This window comes from Manacus candei, unplaced genomic scaffold, assembly GCF_025592945.1.
Source record: "Manacus candei isolate 608988 ecotype Guabito, Panama unplaced genomic scaffold, ASM2559294v1 h1tg000050l, whole genome shotgun sequence".
In the NCBI taxonomy this organism is placed as follows: Eukaryota; Metazoa; Chordata; class Aves; order Passeriformes; family Pipridae; genus Manacus; species Manacus candei.
Window position 1 is genome coordinate 16,150,544 of NW_026138098.1, and position 27,688 is coordinate 16,178,231.

At 36.9% G+C, this 27,688-nt stretch overlaps 1 protein-coding gene and 1 long non-coding RNA gene across 2 annotated transcripts in view; one reads left to right on the forward strand and one right to left on the reverse strand.

Moving 5' to 3' along the window:
* DNTT (DNA nucleotidylexotransferase) overlaps positions 1-27,688 on the reverse strand; it is a 162,808-nt gene that overhangs the window by 102,731 nt on the left and 32,389 nt on the right. The gene's annotated exons all lie outside the window — the stretch shown is intronic.
* LOC127477019 (uncharacterized) overlaps positions 6,525-27,688 on the forward strand; it is a 35,619-nt gene continuing 14,455 nt past the window's right edge. Inside the window, exons 1-3 of the long non-coding RNA XR_007906823.1 lie at positions 6,525-6,614; positions 10,234-10,310; positions 15,274-15,336. This is a non-coding gene — a long non-coding RNA (uncharacterized LOC127477019). The remainder of the gene's footprint in view (positions 6,615-10,233; positions 10,311-15,273; positions 15,337-27,688) is intronic.

The window sequence follows — 27,688 nt, forward strand, 5'->3', positions numbered from 1 at the left end:
CCAATGCAGTGCATAGGAAAACAAAAGCAAGGGGAAATCCAACTAAAACCATAATTACAACGTTATCCAGCCAAATAGTAGCTTATCCTGCTTTATACTATCTGATAAAACATCAGTGTTCTTAAATGTATGTTATGTAAATCATTTATACTGGACACTGAGGTAGACATTTTGCAACAGAAGTCTTGTTGCAAATGAAATTTATTCCCCATATTGCTTCAAAGTATATTCATCATTTGAGATATGTCATTCCCATCACAATGGGATCACAAGAAATCATGGTATAACAATGCTAGACCAAACAGACAGAATGTCAGCAGTGTCAAACTGGCAAATACATCATTTAACCAGAGATCAAGAGAGAAAATCTGAAGGTCAGAAATGTAATATTTATAATGCTGTCAGTAGATGGATGCATACCAAACACCTCATATCTAGACCCCTAAAAAGCTTATCAGAGGAATGTTTACAACACACAAAAGCAGTGTGACTGGGATATGCTCCATTAGTTTCCAAAATGCATGGATACTGAGCCCAATATTTCCTAGTACGTTCCCTAGAAACAGAAAAAAATCTTGAGATATATTTTAATGGTACCAACACAAGCAGCATAGGTACCCTCATTGCCACTAATTCCCACAAACTCCCCTCAGCATTTTTCCAATAGGCAACACATATTTCCTTGGAAATAAAACAACATGATTAGGATGGTTTCTGGCTTTGGAATACAGAAGAGAATAAACTAAAACAACTCTGTATTGTCAGTGATTCATACAAGGCACTTGGGCACTGTGAAAAGAAAATATCTGTGAGAACATTCACAGTTTTTCTGAGTATCTCTGTGACAACTGGAGATGCTAAAGCTATAGGAAAAGGTTGGCAACAGCAGAAGTCAGTTTACAAGAAAAATGGAAGAAGAATTAACATAAGCACACTAAACTCTGACTTTATTCAGTATATAACAATAGAACACTCCTCCACATTTGGTGTGGAGAAGTATCTGTCACTGACTGTTTATTCCTTTCATAACCTTTCCTGTAATCATAACACCATTTTACCTAGATCTAATTTCACTTAACAGCACAGTGATAAAGATGTTCAATGACATTACCATTACCTAACTGATAAACAAAACCAAACTAACAAAAAGGATCTAGAATAAAAGGTTATGAAATTAAGTTTTGTAACGCAAATGAGAAAAATTCAAAAGCACTTTTCATCTTTTCTTCTTGATAGTTTTTTCCTTTACAATTTATTATCATAAACATAATATCTCTGATATCTCCCCAAACACATTCAGAATTTAAAAAAAAACAAAACAAAACCAATAGATCTCTCAGCTTTTATAGTCCTTTTCATTTATTGAGATTTTATCATATTTCTGATGATTGTCAAATAAACTCTGTTCATTAAATTTTATCTATGTCAACAGTCTAGGGACAAAAGACATGCAAAAGACTTATTTATGAGTCCAAAAACCTTGACAAACATTCTGGGAATGGGGCATCTATAACTTCTCTGGGTAACTGTTTCAGTGCCTCACCACCCTCACAGTAAAGAATTTCTTCCTAATATCTAATCTAAATCTACTCTGTTTCATTTTAAAGCCATTATCCTTGTTCTATCACTACATGTCCCTGTAAGTTGTCCCTCTCCAGCCTTCTTGTAGGTCCCCTTTAGATACTGCAAGGCCACAATAAGGTCACCCCAGAGCCTTCTCTTCTCCAAACTGAACAACACCAACTCTCAGCCTGTCATTATAGGAGAGGTGCTCCAGCCCTCTGATCATCTTTCACAGCCCATGTCCTTATGTTGGGGGCCCAAGAACTGAGTGCAGCACTGCAGGAGGGGTCTCACAAGAGCAGAGGGGCAGAATCTCCTCCCCTGATCCGCTGGCCACTCTGCTTTTGATGCAGCCCAGGACACAGTTGGTTTTCTGGGCTGCAAGCACACATCGCTGAGTCACGTCAAGCTTCTCATCCACCAGCATACCCAAGTCCTTCTCCACAGGGCTACTCTGAAACCACTCTCCTCCTAGCCTGTATTTGTGCTTGGAATTGCCACAGTCCAGATGCACGACCTTGGCCTTCATGAGGTTGGCACAGGCTCACTTCTCAAGCCTGTCGAGGTCCCTCTGGACATCACCCCTTCTCCTCAGTGTGTCAACTACACCACAGCTGGAAAGAAATACCTCTTCGAAACAGAAGGAACTCTGTTTTCCATCATACACCTTACATTTCCTCTTAACAGTGCACCCCAACAACAAATACTTCAGTTATAACTCCAAAGTCTGTTGTGACTGAAGCTTTTCTGGTTCAAGCCACTTTCAATTCAGTGAACTCCAGTATTACCAGTTCACTGTGGAAATCAAAAAACCTGCTGTTTGGTAGCTGGGTGTACTGAAATATCAAAGGCTCTTCCAAAGCTTACAAGGACTGTAAGGAGCACAGTGGAAGTATGGGGCAAATGGGGAATGGAGATGTACCTCTCTGCCTATACCTCAGAGAAATGAGTGGTATCCATAACACTTGCAGTAAATGCACATCTTTGTGTATTTTTATTTAAATTTAGCCTTCTTTAGGAAGTCATACTGAGGCAGATTTTCCAGAAACATCATTTAGAATTTTCTCTTTCAACAATCAGCTGGAGTTGGCCAAGTTCATTGCAGTGACAGACAACTCTGGGCCCAGGAAGCAGATGTAGCAAAAACACCACCACTCTGGTTTTTAATCTAAACTTCGTGGCACGCTTCAACACCAACAGGGGCAACTTTTGCTGAGATCTTTCCCTGTAAAATACCGTGCAATGATGCCCACTGGGAGTTGAGGTATTATTTTGACATTTTTCCATTTATCTCAAGAATCATGTGTATGGTGAAATGCTTTCTAGACATATCAATATTCAAGCCTCAAAAAAAATCAATAGTAGTTGAACAAGAACTCATTAGACTAACAAAATACAACAAAAGAATAAAAAAAAAAAAGCAAGCATAGGTCACAGCATTTCAAATTTAAACTGCCTAGGAATTTATTTAAATAAGGTAAGACACTGAAATAAGACTGGTTTTCTGTTTTTAAATTTACTCACTAGGTTTTAATGCATATAAATGTTGCCAGATGGAAATCTGTTCATACACATTTTTCTATATTTTATCAGAAGAGTCAACACAGATGAATTTCAAAGGAGAGGTTCTTTAAAGAAACTACATGAAGTCTAAGTGCAAACTATACAAGTCAGCATATGAATCTAGAGGAATAGACAGCAAGCTTTGCCAAGGTGTTCAAAAGAATAAAAATCAAAAAAGTGGCTTAGTTAAACAGCAAAGAATACTGAGCACTCGCAAAGAATATCACAACCAAGCACTACAGCATCAATTCCAGCCTTCAAAAAAAATCAAAGAGAATTTCTAATGAACAATGTCACTTCCGTAGCAGGTTGTGGTTTTATTATTGTTATATTTTATTGTACTAGTTAAAAACATGAATTTTTGAAAAGATAAAGAAAACTAGGTGCAAAATCCAGGTTACAAACAAACACCTAGGAGATTAAGTACATTTGTAATGCATGGTTATTTTGGCAAAGTTCTCTAGAATAAAGGCTAAATCTGTTGCTAGTTTCAAAGAGGAGGTCAAACTAACAATCAAAAGCTACATAAAAAGATTTCAGAAAGTTGAATGATAACACAGAGAGCAATTTTCCTTAAGACAATGGACTGTGTTATGTATCCAGCCTCTGTGACAAAACATGCAAACAAAACACCTTAGCACATTTGGCAATAGTTGAAATTCAGTTGAAACTACATGTTCCAGGAATGGGTAGAAGAATGAGCGAAATAAAGAAATAGGGTATATTTATGCAGCAAAATGGATATAGTGGAAGTGATTTAAAGGTGATAGGTTTCAAATCAGCCTTGATGTAGCAATGGTGCTAACCATTCTTAGCAAGTTTTTGGGTGTCTGGGGTTTGGTTTTTGTGGTTTTTGTTCCCTCCTATTTGAGACTTCTTTGGATCTGGGTCTTTTGTGATCACAAGGAAGAAATGCTTTTTAGTGTTACTGTTTAGAGCTACCTATTACTTCAATTAAGTATCCAAATTGATGTAATTCATTTTTTATCATGAACAATTAATTATTTTTCAGTAACATAGGTTCCAGAATCCTCCAACAATTTTTATGTTGATTTATAATATAACTGCTCAGATAATTTCTACATATTATTGCTCTGTATTACAACTTATAACAAACAGTGCACAAAACCAATGAGTACAACATGCAGTTAGTAGAATTGAAAAGACACTGTTAATTAAAAAAAAAAACAACCACAAAACACACCAACCAAACAACACTGCCACCACCACCACCACTCCCCACATACCAGAAAAACAGACATGTAAAAAACTTACATGCTCATTTTATAACATGAAAATTTTCATAACTTTTGGACAAAGGCTTCCTAATATTCTCCCTGCTACAGTACTAAATGCTCTCATAGAAACAGGGATGGAGGGAAACATTAGGACAGAAAACAAGGAGATTTGCAAAGATCCGTGAAGCATTTAGGCAGGCATAGTTCCCTCTGGCCTCTGAAAAACTCCTTAATTGTCTTATTAAAGTCATAAAAAATAATCTAGGTCAGTCACAAAGGGAACCCAAGACTCTTGAACTGCATTTTCATACCTCATAACTGGCTGGCATAGTAGGAGGGAAAAAACCCAGTAGTACCTGTTGCCACTGTTGGAGTATGTTGTCATATGGAAAGAGATACAACTCTATAAAAAGAAATTATTTTGAATACTTTCTTGTTGCATGACTTTTAGAATTTCAACAAGCCCTTTCAAAAAACAAATAGCGAAAACCAAAAAGCAATCTAATAATAAAGGCACACATCAGAATGCAATTAAGCTAAACCACCCGAAGTACACAATTATTTTCTGCAAGAACATTTGTATAAGAAACTCTTGCCCATATTGCCCATCTGTGGCACCATTGGAAAAGCCTGTGACACTTCCTTCACACACAAGTTCATCCAAAGTCCACTCAAGTCACTGTGACTTCTGAAATATTAGTAAGAAAAAACCCAGGAGGTATTTCCAGATCCACATCTTAACAGGAAAAAAAAAAAAATGAGAGAAAACTGAAGCATTTAAATAATTTTCACAGAAGAAGTTGTGGTCAGATGTTTAATTTTGATAGCAGCCACACCAGGATCAGAATATTTATTACTGATATTAAAGTGAATTAGAAGTTTAAGTAAGAATGGCATAATGAAATTATGGATACATATTATGTAAAGAACCAGTCAAAGAATTATCCCCAAACTCTCAGTGCTATGAGGTCAGCACATACTGTAGGTCAGTAAAATGACAGTAGCTGAACAAAAGTAGACATCCAGCCTTTAAGATGAGGGGAGAAGGAGGACAGAACAGTCAGCCCAATTTCAATTCTCACAAATGATGGCCTCAATGTACTGACTTTTCAGGAACAAACTGTGTCAAACTTGTCTCATTCCTTCCTCAATATCACAGCTGACTAGATAATGGGCACAAAGTACATATCACTGAGGCTTTCAATGAGGTTCCATATACAAATCATCACATACAAACTAGAGAAATGGGATTAAAACACTATGTTTTAAGTGCTCATTTGACTCACATTGAGAAGATATCTGTGAATCACTTTCAAACTCAATGGGAATTTCAAGTAGAGTCCCACAGGAGTTTGTTCTGGACTTAATTACATTCAATATTTTTGATATAACAGATGCTGCATAACAAGCATATTCAAGTACATCAAGATAGCACTGAGACAGAAGCAGTTTCCAAGGGATAAAGAACAGTATACTGGGACCAACTTGAACACCTCATTTTTCAGTTAAGACTAAACCAAATTGAAGAGTGAAAAGACTAAACAAAAGTTTACCAAAGCACTACTTATGAACAAATGCTAATGAAACAGGATTTGCTTCTTCAGAAACAAGAGGATGTGGTGGTTGAGCCCATCTGGTGCTTAGACCATAAGTATCCTTACAAAGAGGCATTTTCTCTCGCTCCCACCAGCAGTATAGCACAGAACTTATTACAGTTCTTTCTCCTGCTGCTCCACTCAAGGAGGTGATGAACCTGATCCTTTCGCAAGAACTAAGTTAGAAAAATGGGTTAGCAAACTGATTTACAAGACTGACCCAATTTCCACTAGTTGTATTTGATCCTGCCTCTCTGCTGAAGTCCTGCCAAGATCTCCCAAGGTTCCTTTCACACACTATGATTTCTGTTGATTATGTTGCTATTTTTGTCTCCTGGTAAGTGAAACAAATAAACAAACAAAAAAAGACAAAACCAATTAGTAAAATTCTTATCAAACTTCTAGACAGCTGTAAGCAAAACTTCATTTTCCAACATTCTTTGTAGACTTACTTAGACTCAGAATATTTCAGCTTTTTTACTTTAAGAACGTTTTTCTCCCACCCACCATGAATGCCAAGCCTGTCAATCACACTAAAAACAACAAAATACATATGGGACAGTTTAAGGAGGAAGAGCAGACATGAGAAACTGCTTCTTTAACTTGCTTGGAATCAACTCCAATGTGTGCCTGGGAGAAGAAAAATGAGTACGTGGTAAGTCATGTTACTTTCGTTATTTTTTTATAAAACAGGAAAAAAACAAACAGTTTTGTTTTTTATGAACAATAAAATATGAACAATAGTTCATATTTTATATAGAGTAAGATTTCATTGAGCTATTTTGCTCAAGTATGTTTTCCTGAGAGCAGTATTCTAGTGTTACATACAGTAAACCAAATAGTTTACAGCAAATATGGGTTTTTGCAAAGCAGAACTTGACTTTGAAAGTTTGGAACTAAGTTTAACACATTTAGTTCTTATGGTCATGAAAATTTATGTATCAAAATTAAAAATTACTTATATTTAGTAAGAAATGCCAGTGGTATGATCCAGGAACCCGTTTTTATACTGCTCTTTAACTATCTCTATGAAATCACAAATTGAGAACCCACTTCACAAAAAGCCTGTAAAAATTTGCCTGCACATTTCAGACTCTAGGAAACAAACTTATTGAAATATACACTGTAAGTATGTTAACTCTGCTTTATATACAGGTTATATATGAGAATCAAGTTCTGTTTAGAGGTCAAGTTACCTGATGTATAAAATGCACACAGGAAGAGACCCATGAAATTTGGTAGTTCTGAAGTATTAGATATCTTTTTTGATTAGGGAAAAAAAAAATCTTAATATAGAAGATCAAACTGCTACCTTCTTTGGAGGAGAGAAATTTCAAAGAGTACAGATTAAAAGTGTTAGTATCTCCAGTAAGATACAAGTTTGAAACAACAGATTACACCCTGCACATGTACCCAAACACATTTTTAAGTCTGCCAGTGTCCATGCCAGATCAAGAGGCTCCAGGGAATATTTGGTAGTAAGTGAACTTGACCTGCCCAGGGCTAGTGCTGTTTCACACTCAAGTATCTACAATTTGCTTCAAAGCTTTATATAAGCACCTGTATGTTTGGAAAGAAACAGTGTCTGTAGCCTCTCTTTATCTGGGGGACTCTGGAAGCCTCAGTATTCTGTGCAAGGATTCCCCCTCTGCAGTCCTCACAGCCAACATGTGTTCAAGTGCATGTATTTCTTTGAATTGCCATGAAAAGGGATACACTACATAGAGTAATTAGAAGTATTTGGGTACTAAGTAGAATTGGTAACCTAAGATGGGGTTCTCCAGCCAGCAATTCTTGAAATAATCCCCTTTAGAGTAGTTGAAAGCAAGTGGAAGTGCATAATATTCTCCATTTCTATTGCACACACTTGAAGAAAGAAAAATACAGTATTGATCAAGCCAAAGACAATATCATCATCAAGAGACAAGGTGCAGGATCCCACATGAGCATTCCCATGTCCCTGTTTTGTTGTTGTTGCTGTTGTTCTCTTTTTACTGTTGTCATCATCTTTAATCAGATTAAAACACAAATGGAAAAATATTTCTTGCAAGCTGCAGTCCCTTTGGCTCAACCACCTATGCTACAGCCCCTTTGGAAACACAAAAATGAATATAACCTTCCCAAATAGATCTCCGTCTCAGTGGAGAGAGGTGAACTGCATAAACACTGGTTTCTTGAGAATACTCTCCCAAGAATCTAGAATACAAATGAAATTAATGTCAACATAGGCAACGACAGAAGAATTAACCAGAAGATAGTGTTGGGGGAGAGCAATCAGAGAGAAACCAGGTGCAAGAAGGAGGCCTGGGTACGGCAATGTGGGTGAGCTGGCAGGGCAGAGCCTCAGCTCCCACTGCAGACTACCAGGCAGTGTAGGAACAGGACAGCGGAGGGCAGCAGGCAGCCAGGAGCAGCTCCTCACGTGTCAGGATTTCTGGAAACCCTCATGGGCTCATAGGCAATGTAAGAGGGGAAGGTACGGCTGGCAGCATGCACGGAATTGCAAAATTCTTAAAGCACTATTTTTTGTTTGCCTTTGAGACATTCTGAACTAGAACTGGCTTACACCTACTCAGTAACCAAACAGCCTGTACTGCATAAATAACAGCATCGCTGCGCTTCGTGTTATTCATGTTTCACACCTGATGGCATCTGTTATTTTGTTGTTTCTCATAAGCAGCCATTAAACCTGTAAACTCACACATCTCCCATCCGGCTGCTTCCCACCTCCACACACAACAACTGACAAAATCACTCCTGCATGCAAACTAGACAAGCAAAATTTCTTAAGGAATACATGCACCTCTCTTCTGGTCCTGCACACAGTGGAAGACAGTATTGATGCCTACTGTCATCCAGGGAGACAGTGTACCCTTGGAAAAACTCACAGCCAACACTATGAAATATTAAACACTACAAAACACTATGAAATTCAACATAATTTTTTTTATAATATACCAGCCAGGCACCTGGAAATTATTCTGAGGAGGTCAAATTTAAGCTGCAAGGGCTTCTATCTCATTTCTGAAACTCCAGGAATTGAGTTTTGCCAGATTCACTGTTTTGCAAAATCACAAGATAGCAAGAGTATTCACTGTCAACAACTGATCTGTCAGTCACTTTAACAGTAAAAATACATTCAGAGAAATCTGAAGGAGAGCAGATGAGACATTTCAACTTATCTGAAATCCAGTTTAATCATTGAACATGTGCCCCAAATCCATTTTGCTCTGGGAAATAAAACAGGAAGAGTAATTGGAAAGCGGAATATAACATTCCTTGGTCTCTGGCCTTTTATGGAAGCTTTCATATTTGTCCTGTTGTGGTGACTCAGAATTGCTGAGTAAAATAATCTGGGTTTGTTTCAACAGCTGCAGCTGCATCTTGGCAATTTTATTGCCCATTTTATAGAGCAATGGCTCTCAAACATTTCCCCCCTTATATTAGAATATGAACCCTGAGCCCTTCTCCAATTTAAAAAATTCATATCCTGTTTTCTCCAACTGGAAGTGTATTCTCTGTTTGTATGAGAGGTGAAAAGGAAGAGAAGGACTGAGTGGGGCAGGAATGCAGCTCAGAGGAGATGTCTGGACAGGGGTGGAAAAGGACCAGAAGTTCCCATCCTGAGCCTTGATGGCACTGCTCCCTGACTCCACCGGAGCCTCAACCTCCACTAAAAATATCTGTCTTACTCCTTCTGCAACCCAGGAGAAATTCCTGGTTGTGCCTACCCAGTTCATTTACCTCCTTGAACAGCGGCCATGGCTCCAAATTTGGGAATCGTGTGTGTAACATATAGGCATGCAGCATAAGAAGAAACCACACCCAGATCAGTAAGTCCTCAAATTCAAAATAGCTAGAGACTGAGATAAGATTGTGGAAGTTTTATATGCTTGCCCTCTTTTTATACAGTTTCCCAGGCAGCTCACTTCTGACCACAGTCAGAAAAGAAGATGCTGGGCTGGGTGAGTTTATGGCTTGACTCAGTAAAAGCATCTTATATCAGCCCCTCCTTTTGAAAAGATAATGTAGCACTGGAATGAATTGACTGACAATTTGTTCTTTAGAATAATGACAAGGGGGGGAAAAAACAAAAACAAACCCAAGAAAACCCAAAAATCTTTAGATCACACATCATCTTAGAATAACTTAGTGATTTATCTAAGTCCAAATGTATGATGTCCAAACTTGACAAAAGATAAGATTATATGATATGACAATCTGGAAGTGAAAGTTCTGCTATTGAGCTATTTTTTTCTATCTAAACACCACAGCACAATATGTCAAAACCCACAAGCAAGTCAAATGCAATCTGAAGGCAGAACCAAGCAGCTGAGTCAAGGAGTTCAAGGTAGGCAACTGACAGCTATCACTAATTCTTTTTGCAATAGATATGAAAAATAGTTTTCATATTTAAACCTCCAAGATGTTGATGACTCAAATGTTTTATATACTGATTCAGCAAAACTTAACTGATTTCAGTATAACTTACAGTTTCCTTATACTGGAGTTACTCACACAAGAACATTGGTATTTCCTAAATCACTCTTTGTGGGCGTTCACTTTAAGTGAGCAAACAGGAAAAAAGTTGCAAAAAGGACTTCCTCCTAGGATTTCTACATCAGTTCAGTAAAAACCAATAAAGTAACAGTTCAGTGTTACTCATATAGATTAAGTCTTTCTCCCTGGATAGAAGCATGGCCACAAAACTACCATCTCAAGACGAATTTCAGAACTGGACAACTTTTCAAGTTGCAGATCTCCTAAGACAGGTACTGAATGTATATGTAACACTTTAGACAGCTCAGTCTACATTCAGCTAGCAGAAACTCTTACTGGATTACCTTTGAAAACCAGATATATTAACCTAAATCTAGCACAAATATTCACTAGTACTGAAAATAGATTAGTCAGCAATTGCCACCCCCAAGAACTTATTAATATTACCTGAGTTTTTTTGGACTTTCCTGGTTTCTATAGAAATCTAATTCATGGTAGAAGCTGCTAGCTAAGATCTCCTACATGACAAATCATACAAAAAAATGTTTGCTTACAGGGATATTTCTTATAAGAGAAAAGGTATTTCATGCCTAAATTTATTTCCTGATGGGAAAAATAACCATTTCACAGAAAATAGGTCTAGGTTTTATATTCGAATATCACTTTGAAATTTACAGTCTTTCAATAAGAATTTACTGTTAATCTTTTCTTCTCAATGCATATATACCCACAGTAGTTGCTAGATGTTGCTTAAGTTTAAGGTACTTGAGCTTTTTTCAGTTTTTGAATCATTCCTTTATTGGGTTGTACATTACTTAGTTCTACAGTGTCCTTTCTGGTATAGGTAAAATAACCTGAATTGCACAAAGCATTCCAAGCTCATTTTCAGACATCTTTCACTACTTTAATAATCTCCTCACAGATATATAAAATATATCCTCCATGATATAGCCTTTTTTTATATCATATTTTTCCTTATAACTTACTGAATACTATGAAAAGTTTTAGACTTCTACCTTAAACTGATAAAGTCCATTTACTACAGTTGCAAATATAGTCTCACTTTACATTCTTTTTGTTTTAGGCAAGTTTCTCTCTATAATTTTTTATATAAGATTTTTTTGTCTTGTGTCTATCCTAATTCTAACTGCAGAAGCACCAGTCTTTTGCAGTACCTTCTTTACACTAAGAGTGAGAATTTATTGTTATTAAGGTTTCTCATCCTTTTCTATTGAAGGAGTATACAATTTTTGTCAAAGAAAATAATAATGCCATGAAGTCTTTCCACAAGAGTTCCATTTGCAGCCATGCAAAAAGTAGCCATGCAAAGTTTGAGATGATCATTTTGTATTATTATTTTTCCATTTTGCCTGTGTGCTCATTCCTGTACAATTAAAGAAAAAAACCAACACAACAAAACTACAAACAGATTCCTAATGGAGATGTATCACAGGTGGAACATTGTCCCCACATTGAGAAAGCTAACCTGTTCTATGGAATTAATTCATACCATAATGATAACTTATCAGCTAACCAGTGAACTTATTACTGGGAACAGCTACTCAGAGGATTAATTAGCTCAAAGCCTTTCAGCTGAAAGGAAATCAGGCTAATCTACAGAAGTTATAATGGTTTTAAAGTTCTGCAATTATACAGTAGAATACAAGACAGAAAGTTTATAACAATTGTTCAACAACCCAGAGGCTTTCAGGGAAATTCCAGGCACGTCATAACTACTGGCTTCATACTTGTTAAGAGAGAATCTTCCAACTTCATAAAAAGCTGTTAATGCCTATGCTTACACTCTCATCGCTGATTAAAGCAGCTAAATAATCCAATTACTGTAGGATAACCCACATTATGTGCTTGGCCATTCTACACTGGAAGCAGCAGCCATTTGCTTGCTGCTATCGTGTACAGAGCTGTCAGCTACCACTGCCAGCACTCCAGAGAGCCTCAGCACCACGTGCTACCATCATGTCTGTAGTCAGACAACACACTGGAGGCTGTGCTGGATCACCCCACCCTGAGACAGGCTGCACATATGCAAGAATATAACACTAAAATAACACTGTTAAGGTTACAGAAACAAGCACTGAAATGTGCCAGAACTCGGATTACCTCTATAACCTGAATTTCTCACCTTTGACATACACACCACAATAGCCTGTAATTGCTTCTTCACATATTACCTTTTCCATTCACAAACACCTGCCTCTGGCAGTGCAGAAAAACCAGTAGGTTTATGCACTACTCTCGGTCGTTACAGAAATTGTAAGGTGCACAAGGCCAGGGCTTGGTGAAAAAGACAGAATGAATACATAGTAATGTAGTAATGTTGATTTAATTCTGCCTTGAAATACCAGATTCTGTCACTGCCCCAGCTCAATATTTTTACCTGAAGACATGCAAGTCACTCAAAAAAAACATGATATTGCCCAAGGGCTTGACCTGCGGCAGTGAGAGGTAAGAGCTGCAACCACAGTGGCAGCTCCTCTCAGAAGGTAAAATGCCAAAATACTGAACATACAAATATACTTGTATATCTCATAGATCTAAACAGTTGTAGTTAGGCATCCAAAAACACTGGATGCTGTACAAGGTTTTTTTCTTCATGCACCTCAACTTCCCTTACTAATGGAGTTTTCATCTCATAGGGTGGTCTCAGAAAAAGCAGTTATTAGTCTTTCTGAAGCACTTGGACAATAAAGAGTGCTGTAGAACAGCTCAAATTAAAAAAATCATTCTGAGTTCAGAGAAAGCTTTGAGTACTTCACTACAGGTACGCAAGATAGCAGAGAAGCACTGAACAGAACATAATATATCAAACAGTTCAGGAAAGTAACATCAGCTTTTATGTGCTGTGACTGAGGCTGGGTTCTCTAGAAGAGGTATACTGATGTTGCTGCCATAATATATATGTAAAATGGGTATGTACATATGTACAGTGCAATTTTAGCATTTTCTTAACTTTGAAAGTCTTAATTATATAGATATCTGTGTGTCATAAGTACAGAAGTTATTAACTAGCCATTCTGCAAAGTGTTTCCAGTCTCATAAAAGGCATTTTGTATAAAATCAATAACTTGACTACTAAATAATAAGTAACCATATTGATTTTTCTTTTGGATGTACGTCCCTGTTACCTTGTATCTATGCTATAATTGCAACAACCCTGTGATATTCCAAGTTGTGTTCAGGGTTTGCCTACTTGGCCTCCATTTGCCATGTAGTCTGGTCCTCTCCTCAATACTGATCTTAACGTTTTTGTAAGGAAAGTTAATGTATTTGTAACAAAATGAAAGATTCCATAGTCATCACGAAACACCAGTAGCAAGACATCCACTTGTCTGATGAGCTAACCATGTAAAGGGAACAAATTTTCCCTTACACAAAAGTTAGATGTTTGATGAATAGCATAAGGCAAGGCTCAAAAGCAGCTCGTCAAGAGCTAGTAACTACAAACAGATGGGCAAAAGTCAAGAGCAGAAAGCATGCATAGCTTTGATTCTTTCTCTCTGCACCAAAATCAGTGCAACTGATGGCAAATTAACACAATTCACAACCACTCATTGGTCCAACACCCACAGCAACCCTCTCGGTTGAATTGTGATCTATTCTGTATTGCAATCAAGCAGCACTCTCCCAATCATAGTATAAAAAAAATTATAAACTCAGGCATGTCAGCTAGTAGGCCAAAACCCAGTCTGAATGCATGTCTGAACCTGAAATTTCCATATCAAAAAGTAGATAAAATACACTTTGAATGTTTAAGCATAATCAGTTTAAAGTGGTCTAGAAATAAAGAATTATCTTGGAAAAGCCACATAAATATGAGAAGAATTTATTCTCACTAATATTTCTCTGTTACTGTTGGAGTTGGTCATTACTGCTACAGACATTTACAGCTAAGCATTACAAACAGTAAAATTCATTTCAAGAGTGGTATGTTCCTAAACAAAAAATTTCTAATTTTTTTGCTATTTTCCATGCATAAGAGTGTAATTTCTTTAAAAAGCCAGATTAAACCATCTAATATACAAGTGAGATTTTTAGGACATCTTCAGCCCTGCTCCATTCTTTACTGATTTTTAATAAAGGAAATCTGACATGTCCACTTTTTTTCCCAAATTATTATTTAGTAATAGTGCTATTTAGAGATGCAACACTTCTGGACATTCCTGTTTCATTTTAATTTATAGTCAGTACCAACTTTCTTAAAAAACACCACCACCACAACCATGTTACAGAAAAGAAATCCTTTTTCTGAACCTGAATTCAGAATGCCCATCATCATGGTAAGTGCAAGATACACTTAGTCCAAATATCTGGTGCTGAAGCCAAGCAGCCACCAGTGCATACATAGGTTGTTAAACAGGCCTATGGGATGATGACATGGCTACTGATGAACTTTTGCATCAAAATACCTTTTAAACTATGTCTAATCCTGCCCTCATCTTATCCCATGGCAATTGAAGTTCCACAGTGTATTTCTACTGGGATCCTTGCTCCAGTTATATTATGTTTGCTGCTTCATAATTTCATCTCATCTACTCCACTCACTGTTTTATCAGCCCTTATCTCCTGTAATCTTTCTTCCTAAGAAAGAGGTAGTACCTTGTCTTATCTCTCATGTGAAAGTCACTGCCAAAGCATTATAGTTATTCTGTCCAATATTCTTCTTCTGATTATCCTTGTCAACTAGTATAACTATTTCCACAACCCTGAGTATTTGAGTATGGAAATATTAATTAGTTTTTTACAAATGGCAAGTTTCATACTATTGTAATAATTCTATCTTATTCTCATCTCAGTTTGGAATGCCTGAATCTGCTGTGGTTGTAGAAAAACTGCACATGAATGGATCTCATTTCTTGGTAAGCAAATATTCTGTAAGAGCTATCATTAAACCACATCTCAACATGAGGATTGTATTCCTTACAGTGCCAGGAAATAGTCTGAAATTTTCCTTCTGTATGCACACTTCATCAGTTGCTCTGGTTTTGCTTTTTAGTGGATTGGTTTACACCTCTGACTCAAGGAATCCCCCTACACGAAAGAAATCCCAGCCAGCCCTTGCCCTGCTCCAGAGAAAGGGCAGATATGTAGTATCAGCCACCAGCACACAGGTGTGTCAGGGAACATTTCATGAAACACAACTTGGAGGAGGTTGGCAGCTTTTTTAACAATATACATGTTTTAAAGCCACTGTTTATGTAAAAGTTTTTTCATAAAACTTGCATTATTAAGAACATTTTTACCAGTACAGAATTCTACATAAATTTTACAATAAAAGTTTAGAGATATCAGAAAAATGCCCAAAAAAATCTGGTAACTTTCTTTCTTTCTTGACTATACAGAATTTTTTGCATAACAGTGTGTTTAATTGATTGCAATTCATTAGAAGACATGAATAGAATAACTCCTTGAACTGCAGCAATTCCACTATCACTAATTCCAGCTACTGAAGCATAAGTTCCTTAAGATCTATTTTAAAGGTAAAATTGTTATTATGGTGTATTTATGCAATGCAGAGATACTATGTTTGCTCAGCAATTCATTGCTCAACAAAGTTGTTTCCTGGGTGCAGGAGGAGTTTTACCTCCTGTTTATGCTAACAAGGGCTTCAGTCCTGCAAAGTGATTCATTAGACGACAGGTACATGCATGGCCACAGTAAAATTGGGTTTTACTAACAATTCATACAAGCACAGTAGGGCTAACAAAGCTGTAAAATACAGACTGATTCCTGTCCCATTCGTCCATTCTAAACTGAATCACTAAAGGTGCTGCAGTCTCCATTGCTGGATGAGAGGCACCTAAGGGTGGCTGTGTTGTCTTCTTGTGCCTGCTGCAAATAAAGCTGTACAGCAGCAGTGGACAAGGATCTGAGAAGTAATTTCAGATGTTACTGGTAACCTATTCAAAACACGAGTGAAAAAAGCAAGGAGAACAATGGATGATCTTTGGTGACAGTCTGCAATACCAAAAGCAGTATGATTAAAAGTGAAAGCATTTGCTAGTATGTTCTCCAAGCTATGTAGGCTCTTCAACATGTCTTTAAAGATTATTTTGCACTGCAGAAAACATGACATTATACATGTGACACGATGAGCAACATCCATTTTTTATGTCATTATAGAGAAAATGAGACAGGTCTCACACACTGTCAGAAACCTTACTACAAATTTCACTGAATTGTTCAGTAGCATTTTCAACATGATAAATCACTATGCTTGAAACAGAATTATTTATGACAATACTAAAAAAAAAATTATTCAAGAATCTATATTTTGCTATCATTAATAGCATTATTTGAGTAACTAAGATACTGTTCTGTGTACAAGCTAATATGCATGCTAACTTGTAACCAATGAAATCAACAGCCAAGATTTTTATTCCAAGCTCCTAGCCAAATACACAAGAAATCTATATTATGCTAGGAATTAAATGTTCCTTCTCTGTTACAAGTTGTGGTTTAGAAATCACACGCTTAGTAGATCCACCTTAATATATGATGGAGTAACCAGATGGCTAAGGTACACATTTCCACTCAGAAAATCTGAGTCTCTGTCTACGTCACTTACAGTGTGATTCCTTAACTGGATTTACTGGTTTGTATAGAGGTGTCCAGAATTCCAAAATTCAAAAAATCCTCATGCTGTTATCTTGTTGATTTATTGCCTTTTGCAAGTACCCGAGGTTTGGCACTTCAGTTTATCATTCAGTTATAAGATTTCCTTCTACTGCTGTCTGCAAAGTCTAAACAGAAGCTCAATATCACCTTCAGACATTGAGCTCAGAGTCCCTAGAGAAAAGCTGGCTATCTATTGCTAGACAGCAGTGAACAAAAAAAAACCCAAACAAACAAAAACCCATAAAACAAAACACTTGAGCAAGCCTGACGCCATCTACAAAATAGGAGTGGCAAGTTCACCTTCACACATTAATAATTTTTAAAAAGCAAATACACTATCTGCATGTGCATAGAGACACCATGAACACACGTAGATCTCTTGATACATGTGTAGTGTTTCTATATGTCTAGACGTTAGATTCATATTAAGATACAGCTCTGTTTTGCTATGAGATGTGTTAGGAATCAGCAGACAGAAAATTCCTTCTAGCCTGATAAAGAAGAAAGCAACTCTGTGGTATCTGCCATAAAAGCACAGTGAATTTTCCCCCACCACACATTCAGAGAGGCACGAGTTACTGTTTTACCTTTCCACAGGCTGAAAAACTGTCTTCCATCATGGGTCTTGCTGCAGAAGGCACGCCAGAGTGCCTCTAAAGGCTGGCAGGACATCCCAAGGGGAGACATCCTGACGCCTACCAGCAGCTCTTCACAATTCTCAGACAAACTCTTCTCAGTGTAAAACTCCTCCAGCCTGCCCCAAACCTCCACTACGGAGATAACACATGAAGCATATGCAGCACAGGTATTTCGTACCAGTGAGATATGTCAAAATCCAGAGGAAGTGCCCTTTGGGGCAAGTGGCACACAGGTGGCATGCTGGCCCACTGGTGCACAGCACTGGAAGGAACCTTTCCTGGAAAGAAACACGTGCAGCCTGTGTGCTGTACTTTAACCATAAACACCCAGTAGATATGCCTCTGCTTCCTGTGTGGTTTCAGCAAGGACACTCATCTTTTTAATCTTTCCAAAGAGGAATGTTGTCAAATGTTGGGGAAATGCTGCAGAAAGAATTATTCTTAAAGCCTACCACTGAACTAATGAAAAACTTCTTAAGGGGCCATCCTGCATATGTCCTTTGTGTAAAATACAAACGACACTGTATTTGAAAGTGAATCAGATGAACTTATCAACACTAAGGTCTATTTGAAGTTTAGAGTGTTCGAAGTCAAGTCATGCAGACTTTATAGCCACAAAATCTGTGATAAGTCAGCCACAACACCTTAAATTGATTTGACTGCTTTCAGAATAGAAATAATCAACATTTATATGGTCATTTCTTTGAATATTTCTTGTCTTTGAGTGGCTAAAAGACAATCACTTTTATGGTAATATTATATTCTGTTTTATAAACATATTGAGTATCAAACTGAACTTTTATAGGAAACTAAATTACATGCATTTTATAAAAATTTAGAAGTAATAGCTCTTTCTTTACACTTCTGTATAATCTAAAAAACACAGAAGGGTGGTATATTAGATCAGAATTGTACCATGCAGTTTCATTTTTCATCAATAGTACCATGCTTGTGATAGTTACTCAATATGCAGATCACATCTGAGTGATGCTAATCTAGTCCTAATGTGCAAATCAGCATTTAGCCACAGCTGCATTGCACAGAGCATATTATATTCTCTCTTGCTTTTTAATGTCTGAACTTGCTACACTGTACTCCTGCTTTTCAGTTCCCTATAAGAGTAGGTTGCTTGTTTGATGTTTTTTTTCCAAATTCTGTTTTGAATTCCCAGTGACAGATTGAAAAAGATACAAAAAATAGTGAAGCCTTACTTGAACTTCAGAACTGAAAAAAGGTAGACTTTCTTATTGGATTTGTTTATAGAAATTTACTAAAAGAAACCTCAAACATAGCAAAATGGTCAGACATTGATTCTAAACAGCTTTCATGTATTTCTCCTCTTTCTTGCTACTTCAAAATGCATTTTGAATTGCATGGCTGGAATAGGAATGCCTTGGAGAAAACCAGACCCATGTTATTCACCAATACTCTGCTGGGGATTTTTGAATAACATTTAGAGAGCAGAACTTGTGTCTTCCTGTGGGAGATTCCTGACTCCCTGTCAGGGCAAAACACTGCCAGAGCTTGCCAGGTTCAACTCACCGAGCCTGTCCTTTGACATCCATTTTTGTCAGCATTGCTACTGAGAAAAAGCAACTATTGTCTCACTTGGATGCTCATTTCCATCCCTGCAATGCAGAAGCAGCAGACAGGAAAGGACAGATACCACATCTGCTTTCTCCAGTGACCACAGCAACTATACACACCACATCTGGAGTTCTTCAGCTGCTATTTGAAAGCTACAGAGTCCCCACACCACCTTCCCCAGTTTCAGCTGAAAGTTTTTCCCAATGCTGAGAGTGGTAATTTCACAGCACAGGGTCAGGGAATAGGTGGAAGGACAGATTAAAACTAGTTTGGGCTGTCTGGATATCTGTTAGGAAAAAAACTAACCAACATCAGGTTTGTTCAACTTGATCTGACATCCACTCCGTACACTTAGTTTCACAAATAAAATTCAGACCATCAATGCCTTGAGTTTCCAGAGGAGGGTGGAGGGAAATCTTTTCTAGGTCTTACATAAACAACAGAAATTAGAGACTTACTAAGTACATCTTTATAACCTAATTCTTCTGCGAAGGAGACAAAAAACTCCTGCAGTGTTTTCCCTGGGTATCAAGCAAGCATAGAAAGCTTGCATACAGGGAAGGTCAGAGAAATATGGTGCAAGTTGCAGGTACTGCTGAGTCCTACTCTTAGGTTGACTGTTCATAGCTTAATGCCACAAGTTCATAGCGAGGCTTTAACAGTATACAGCTTATCTCAGAAAGCCATAAAATAGGCTTTTTACGATCACACAAAACCTTAATATTAATGTTTTGAGGTATGTTGTGGTATGGTATGTTACGTGAGTGGAAGTCATGTAGGTACCATTTGTCCCGCCTTTGGCGAGCACACAAGGTCACCATAGCAAAAACCTAACAATTGTTCACCACAGAAAAGCGATGCTACAAAAATACACATTTTCAGCTGCAAAATATGATTAGGTCATGTAGCTGTATTAATTTAACTACATTCTTGCACAATTTCTATTCCTCTGACATCGCTTTCTCCTATTCACATTTATCTACCATTTGACACACACCTCCTCACCTTTCCCCAAAGCACTTTGTAAGGGTTGAGCCCTTTTTTGCTCCCTCCCCTTTACATCTCCTTGCCTTAGGTGCTTTCCAACATCTAGTGCTTTGTTTCTGTTCTTCTTTTAGCCAGGCTCTTCTTTCCCTTTGCTCCTTAATTAGGTTCTATTGGTCATGGACAGAAACTGCTTCTGCTGATATTTCTCATGGATTCACAGTCCTACAGGCTTTCCTTATTTCCATTCTTCTCAGATGTAGAGGTTTCCTGTCAGAGGCAGCAGAGGTAGCCTCAGATATGAAAAATACTCGTTCAGAAACACCTTAATTTCCAGGTATTTCTACAGGTTCTCTCCAAATGAAGAGCCTGGATAATGGTAGGAGCTGGGCACCTTAAGAACTTGATCTCTTTTATGCAAAGACAAGTGATCTCTGCACCTACCCCTATAGCAAGTGCTTCACAGACTTTGAAAACACGGTTAAAATAAAGCTGTTTAAAATGAAAGTTTTTCAGGGCAGGTAGAAACCGAAAATAGTTTCTCCTCCAGGGAGATGGATGCAAAGCATTAAAACAGAAGGCAGAAAATGTAACAGAGCTGAGGAGTGCAAGCTTTGCCCCCGAGCAGTTCTTGCAGAGCGATGCAGTGGGGGGCTGAGGAAAGGGACAAGTAATAACAGCTCCCTAAGTGGCCCTGAACGTTATCGGCTGCCAAGCACAGAAGGCTTTGGTTCTGTTTCTAACCGAAGAGGAAACTGTTTCTGAAAGCAGAATTAGTTACTTAATAGTCATTTCAAGAAGAGGAAAATGATAGGAACATACCTTAGAAAGGAGGCAAATGTTATTTAGCATATAAAGTAACAAGAAGCAAATAGTGACCTCAAAGAGACCACAGCTTAGCGCCTCTGCTGCTTATCAATCATCTTCAATTAAGTAGTAAGGTACAATGGCATTACATATTCATGTATCATCAACAAAGCATAAGGCAACTGTAAAGTAAAAGCAAAATTTGCATATTTATCCTTATTCTTCAAAAAACCCACAAAAGATAAATATGAAGATCAGTTACTGAATGTAGATATAATTTCAGAAATCTAGGGCACCATTATCTGGTGCACAAGAACACAAATGATTTTAGCTATTAATTTATTAGTTAAAAATATATAAATATTATAAAGGAAACACTCAGAAGAAATTATTAGACTAAGATACAAAATCATTATCACTAGATTTCCATAAACATTAGTTTGGAAACTGAATTTTTATCCAATCATTTTGAATTATTTTCCTGCCAAGCATTTTCAAATATCTCAAAAGCAATTTAATAAAACTATTTAATGTCATAATCTAGAAATGTAATCCTCCAGTCAGAAATCTTGAGTCAGTGCAAAAGTATTTATTGCAGGAGTGGTCCCTTAATTTTTCTGTAACAGAAGAGCATGTCTATTCATATTCAAATTTTGCTATCAGAAATGATTTGAACCTTTTTTTTTTTATTTTGTTTTATGCAGTAGCTGTGAATGTTGGGAAGTGCTCATCTGCTTTGCAGTCTTTAAGCTCCAGCACACAACAATCCAATCAAATTCTAAATGTCATGTTAGTCATAATTACATTAAATATGGATTAAAGAACTATCTTTTGACACAGAATTCTTTCTTCTTAAGTTTACTGATAATTTCAAATGTTATTAAGTTCTGTGTACCTTTCAAGTTCAAGAAACATGAAAAAGAATGGAGAAGTTGTGGAAATTTTTAAGATGTTGTGTCATAGTTCCTTTCTAACATGGACTTTGTTAAGCCCTTAGCTGAAAAGTAGGAAAACTCCACAGTCTCAGGCTTTGTAATTTTTAATTTCCTCCTTTTTCTACTTTCTCTAAATATCCTATTTATATAAGTGCACCCCCTCTTTTGAGACAATCTGTGATCTGAAGAATCTTCATTTTGGTTGCTTTTGTATTCTTTCCTTCACAAAAAATCAGAAGCTTTTAAAATGCATATAAGTTGCAACTTCACAACACTAACACCCAAAATTATTAGTAATGTTTAAAAATCCAGCCAGAAACGATAATCATTCTCCCATTGTTAAATACCAGCTGCTAACCATTTCAGAAATCTTCTAGCATCCCTAATCAGAAATTTTGTCCTTATGCTTTCACATTATCTGTTTCCAATACAAAGCTATAAACTCCTAATTCTCCACTCTTTATTTTATCCTTAAAGAGGCAGGTGAATGTGGGAAACTAAAATGCCAAGTACCATTTATCACAGTTTATTTTCTGTACAAGATTGATCCTACAAAAAAGGGCAGAAAAATAATCAGCAGCATATTGTAAGTATAATAACTAAATTAAATAATCCTTATGATAAGTTTCAGTGAGCAAGTCCAACAGGAAGTCTGCAGAAATATCTCAGAAAATAGTAGGTTTTCTCTTCTCCCAGTATGTACTTATTAAAATTAGCTTTATATATATAAGCACATGTAAGGGTGGACCAAGTTTGTCACTGCATACTGATAGCTGCAGCTCCAGCAGTGCAAAGCTACCAAACAATTATAGACAGCTTTCTCTGTGTTTGACTAAATGCCACTGCAGGCACACAGCAGTTGGAAAGCATTAACCAACTGTGGCTCAAAGAAGCATTTGAGGAAGTTATACTTCATGCTTTTGTATTGACAGAGAACTGATGAGGCAGTCAGTGAGAACTTCCCAGAGATACACATTTAGACAAGGCCACATTTGTAAGATGGGTACTGTACATTCCTGGCAGAGTGGAAGAAAAAGTTCAGGAACACAGGTTTTGCAGGAGCACTTGGCTTTTAAAAATTAGAATAATGATTTCAAAGAATGAGAAAGAACTAAACTATTTGTTGGGAACACTAGTAAATTTGCAAGTAGCATCTCCTCCTGTAAATACTGTTCCCCATGAACCCAAAATTTGTTCTTTTTTTTTTTTTTTTTTTTTTAAGAACAAAAAGAAATACTGGAAATTTAGTAATCATGTTACAGAAATGCCTCACTGACTAGACTAAACTGATACTGATACCTCTATTGTTCCTTAACATCATGAAAATTGAAAGAAGCAGACAATAAATTTGAAGTAGATGAAATTAAAGCCAGGAATTCCCAAGGATAACACACTCACACGGATTTACCTGTCTTATTGGTGAGAGGGACCATAGAGCTCTTAACTTGAAAGGTATTTCTGAAGATTTCTGAGAAAATATATTTTTCTGCAGAAAAGTCTAAAGTCACCTGAATATTATCAATTCTCATGAGAAAGCATGAGCAAGGTTAAAAATCAATGTTGCAGAGGAGTTTTTCCAAGAAAAGGATGACTCTTAGGGCTTTGTTGGTTTGGAAAGGTGAATGTATACAATTCCACTGAAAACATGAAAATCCTGTGAGAACCAGACAACATAGCAGGGAGAAGGGGCTCCTTGGGAATAGGCTGGGGAGAGCCTGAAGTCTTAAGTTGTTTATTTCTACTCGGTTCAGAAAGGAAGGACTTCATCAACTTTCTATGTAAAAACAGGATTGCAATAAATATAGCTGGCTGCAGGGTAAGTTTCTATTCCATACAGAGGGAACCTGGAAAGGCCCCAAATATTAACATGCTACTTGAGGCAGTGAGTGATGGTAGCACCAAAATGAGCTAAGTTTCCAAGGAGATACACTTCAAGCTGCTGTCAGTCAAAGAACTAACTGGAGTCCTAATTGGAGAAATGAAAGATGCTAGAAATAATTGTTTTAAAAAAATTAAAGCAACTGTAATTTAAAAAAAAAAAAAAAAAAGCAGAGAAAGGAGTATCCTTTTTTTGAGACAACTTCTAGCAGTATCTGTCTGGATACAGCTACTACAAAGCTACTAAATGTAAAGTGACATGAACTAAAGCAAAACAAGTACACTGTTACTCCCACCAGGACATCCACCAGGATGTTACATGAGGATGATTATGCCAGGACAGTTCTGTTGGTAAATTTTTCACACAGACACACTTGTAGCTTAAGAAGTGGATACAACCCACAATAGCCTGAGCACATTTTGCTAATGCTGACTGAGCTGTTACGGCTGTATGAAAATCCATAAAGTCTACAATGCAAATTTATAGAAATTAGAAACATTGAGGCAGAAAGACCAAGTTACCAAGTGTCAGGGGTTTTCCCTTAGTAAAATTAAGCCATCCTGTTTTCTTTTACAGGATGACATCTGCTCTGAATAAGCATGATGCTAAGGGGAAGAAAATAAAAAGGCAAACATGAAAGGAACACCAAACTTGTAGATTGCTACAAATGTAATGACTGCTAAATTTCAGTGCAATATTGTCTTTAATTTAAAATGATCGGCAGATGGCTTGCACAACCTGTCAGTTACCAGCACACTGCTAAGAGCAAAGAAAGCTTCCAGCCATTCCTAGCATGGCTCAGAGGACACTATTAAATATTTACCAACCTTTCCATATCTAAAAACTCATGGAATTTACTCACATTAAAAAATAAAACCAAAACACATACAAATGCAATTGCAGAGATCTTTCATTAATGAGTTTTCCCAGTGCCAATTCTGTGCATAAGCACAAACCTTACCATTAGGGAATCCAGCTTGAAGTTTGGATTGCATTGCTGGGAAACCACATCACACACTGGTGCTCAGGAAGAGGCACGCTGGAAAGAATTTAGAATTCCCAGCGGTCCTACAAAACCAGTGTTTAGAAGAATAAGAATTTCAATCATTTCATGTATTTTAGGCCTCTAGAATACTAAAAACTATCCAGAATTCATACCAGTGTGGCAAATGCAGAAACAGTTTCTATTTGTAGGGTACTTGGTTTCCTGTAGGGACTACTACCTGCAGCATTTGACTTTGTATTAGTAAACAAATAGGCACAAAATTCCTATGAAAGATATTTTAAATTGTTTATTAACATTCTTGAGACCTGCTGTAGAATGTTTTTATTTTGTTTCTTTGCTTTTCTGTTTATTTCCTCCACTGTTCCCTTGTAGCTGGGCTTTTTCATTTAACAGTTTAACTATTTTGCCCTTTGCTACTTGAATACAATTTACACTTTTAAAAGGTGTTATTGTCTGCATCCATTGCAACAAAGTCCTTTAAAAGCGTAAAGCTGAGAACTGGTAAAACTTTACAAATGCCCAGGGTTGATTTGTCATGGTGTGACCCTGGTAGAGTAAAAACTTGATTTCCCATTAAACTTATTTAAATGTTCCAGTAAACTAGAACATCTGATCAGCATAATACGAGTAGGCAGGGTGCTTAACTATCTGAATGTAGGATGAGATACAAACAAATTGAACAAGTCATACAGCTTTTTTGGTTAAAAAAGTATACAGATATTAGATTACAAATGTATATTATTTACTTATAGATGATGACCTATTTCACTCAGAACTACTGAAGGCAAACGTTGACATTTGCCCTTAATGTCTAGTTTCCTGTAAAGGGGGAAATGCAATGCTTCATTTGTGTGTTAGATTGTCTGGGTGCTGCAGTATATAAAAATCAGATTAGAGAAATGTCTATATGTGCCAGCATTGCATCGGCAAGTGAAGGAGACTCTTCACTGGAAAAAACAAACAAATCAACCTCAAAAACTCAATCTCTTACCTGAATGTTCTTGATTCAGGTGGTTTCAGAGTCTCTGAAATGCATCTGTACAAACACAGCACTGAATTTTAAAGAGGTAGTAGGGGAAAAAAAAGCGAATAAATACTGTAAGAACGAGGGTATCATCCCCAAAGCCTGGGGTTATATTTGGTCATACACACACTCTCCGAACAGAAAGTCCTCTACTGACAAAATTTCAGTCTTTTTTAGAACTATACCATGCATTATTTATGGTGTTATCGTTTCTTCCTTTTCCCTGTCCAATTAAGTATTCTTGAACTTCACAGTGTAGCGCTACATTTTCTGTTGGGTCTTGAAGGATTTTTGTGGCTGAGTTCATGAATAAATTCAGGAATATAAGACATTGAGGAACTCAACAATTAGGTCATAGGATTTTTTTTATATTTTCCTATGTTTTTCATCATAACACACAAACCACCACATTGGTTCCAAGTGGGAGAAATACCCATTTTGGCAGCACGGATAAAACTGGTATAATCTGACATTTGCAGACAATACCTGGATTTCCACAGCATAACATGAAGTATGGTTACAACGTCAAGAGTTTCTTGAATATGATTTTGCCTTTGTTGAACTTCAGCTTGAAGTAACCCCTATTCATGAATTTTAATCAGGTACAGCCAAATAGAGCCACTTTTGTCATGTTAAACAGTACCCAGATTCACAGACACTCTGCATAAGCTTGGTTATCAGTCAGAAGGTCAACAACTATCCCAACATCCATCATCTGAACACATGCATGCTCACATACACATCTGAATGAGCTGCAGATTCACTTTCTCACACAGAGAAAATAGTGGGAAGCAGTAGTCATTTTAGAAACACCTTACAGTGTGAAATGCTAGGGTCTTTTACTCAGCAGGTAATGCAATAGGAGAAAAAATATAATTTGTTTTTACTTATTCAAGTATTCCTGAAGACATCTGGTCATACTATGCAGGTATATTATATGGCTGGTCAGTTACAGTCACATGTAAAAAGCTGTAGAAAATACGAAATAAAAACACAATTTACTTTTATTACCTAATGATTTTTCTGGTTTAGGTTTATGTAGGAGGTGCACACCATTATAGGTTATTTCATTAATTTATAAGGAGTTTCTAAATTGATTTCATTTTCTAAGTCTTTATGTCTGAAGTTTAAAATCTGTGCTTCCCTCCCCCTCAATACTGAGAAAAGTAAGTAAAGGTAAAATACAGATTTAGCAACAACAGTCATCCAGTGGCCATCCTAAATTATTAAGGAGTTGGGGTTTTCTTATGTTTTTTAGATTTCTATTGCACCAGAAATAGCTACAAGTAGTTGCATCCTATAGTCAAAGTGATATGGTCATTGCTAGCAGCTTTAGTTACTGGAGTGAATGTGGAAAGCCATGTTGAAAATAGTACTTACAGTATTTATTGAATTATGAAGAAGCTTAGATAATAAAAATTGACCTGTTTTATCCAATAAAGTTGTTTCATTTTGCTCATGGTCTACTAAAAAAAAAAAGAACTGGATTCACATTGATATTGAATACATTACAAACCTTTTAACATAGTGGAGGAATAACTTCTAATAAACATGCACAATTTGTCAACATTTGATAATTAATTGACTCATATCAAAATTCAAATGTTTTCTCTTTGAGTTCTTTTCCTGTTTTACAAGTGTAAGGATGGCTGTTACATCATATGATCATCATCCATTATTGTGTCTTGACTTCCACAAATCCAGCAAATCATTTAGAGAGCAGCATGTTTTTT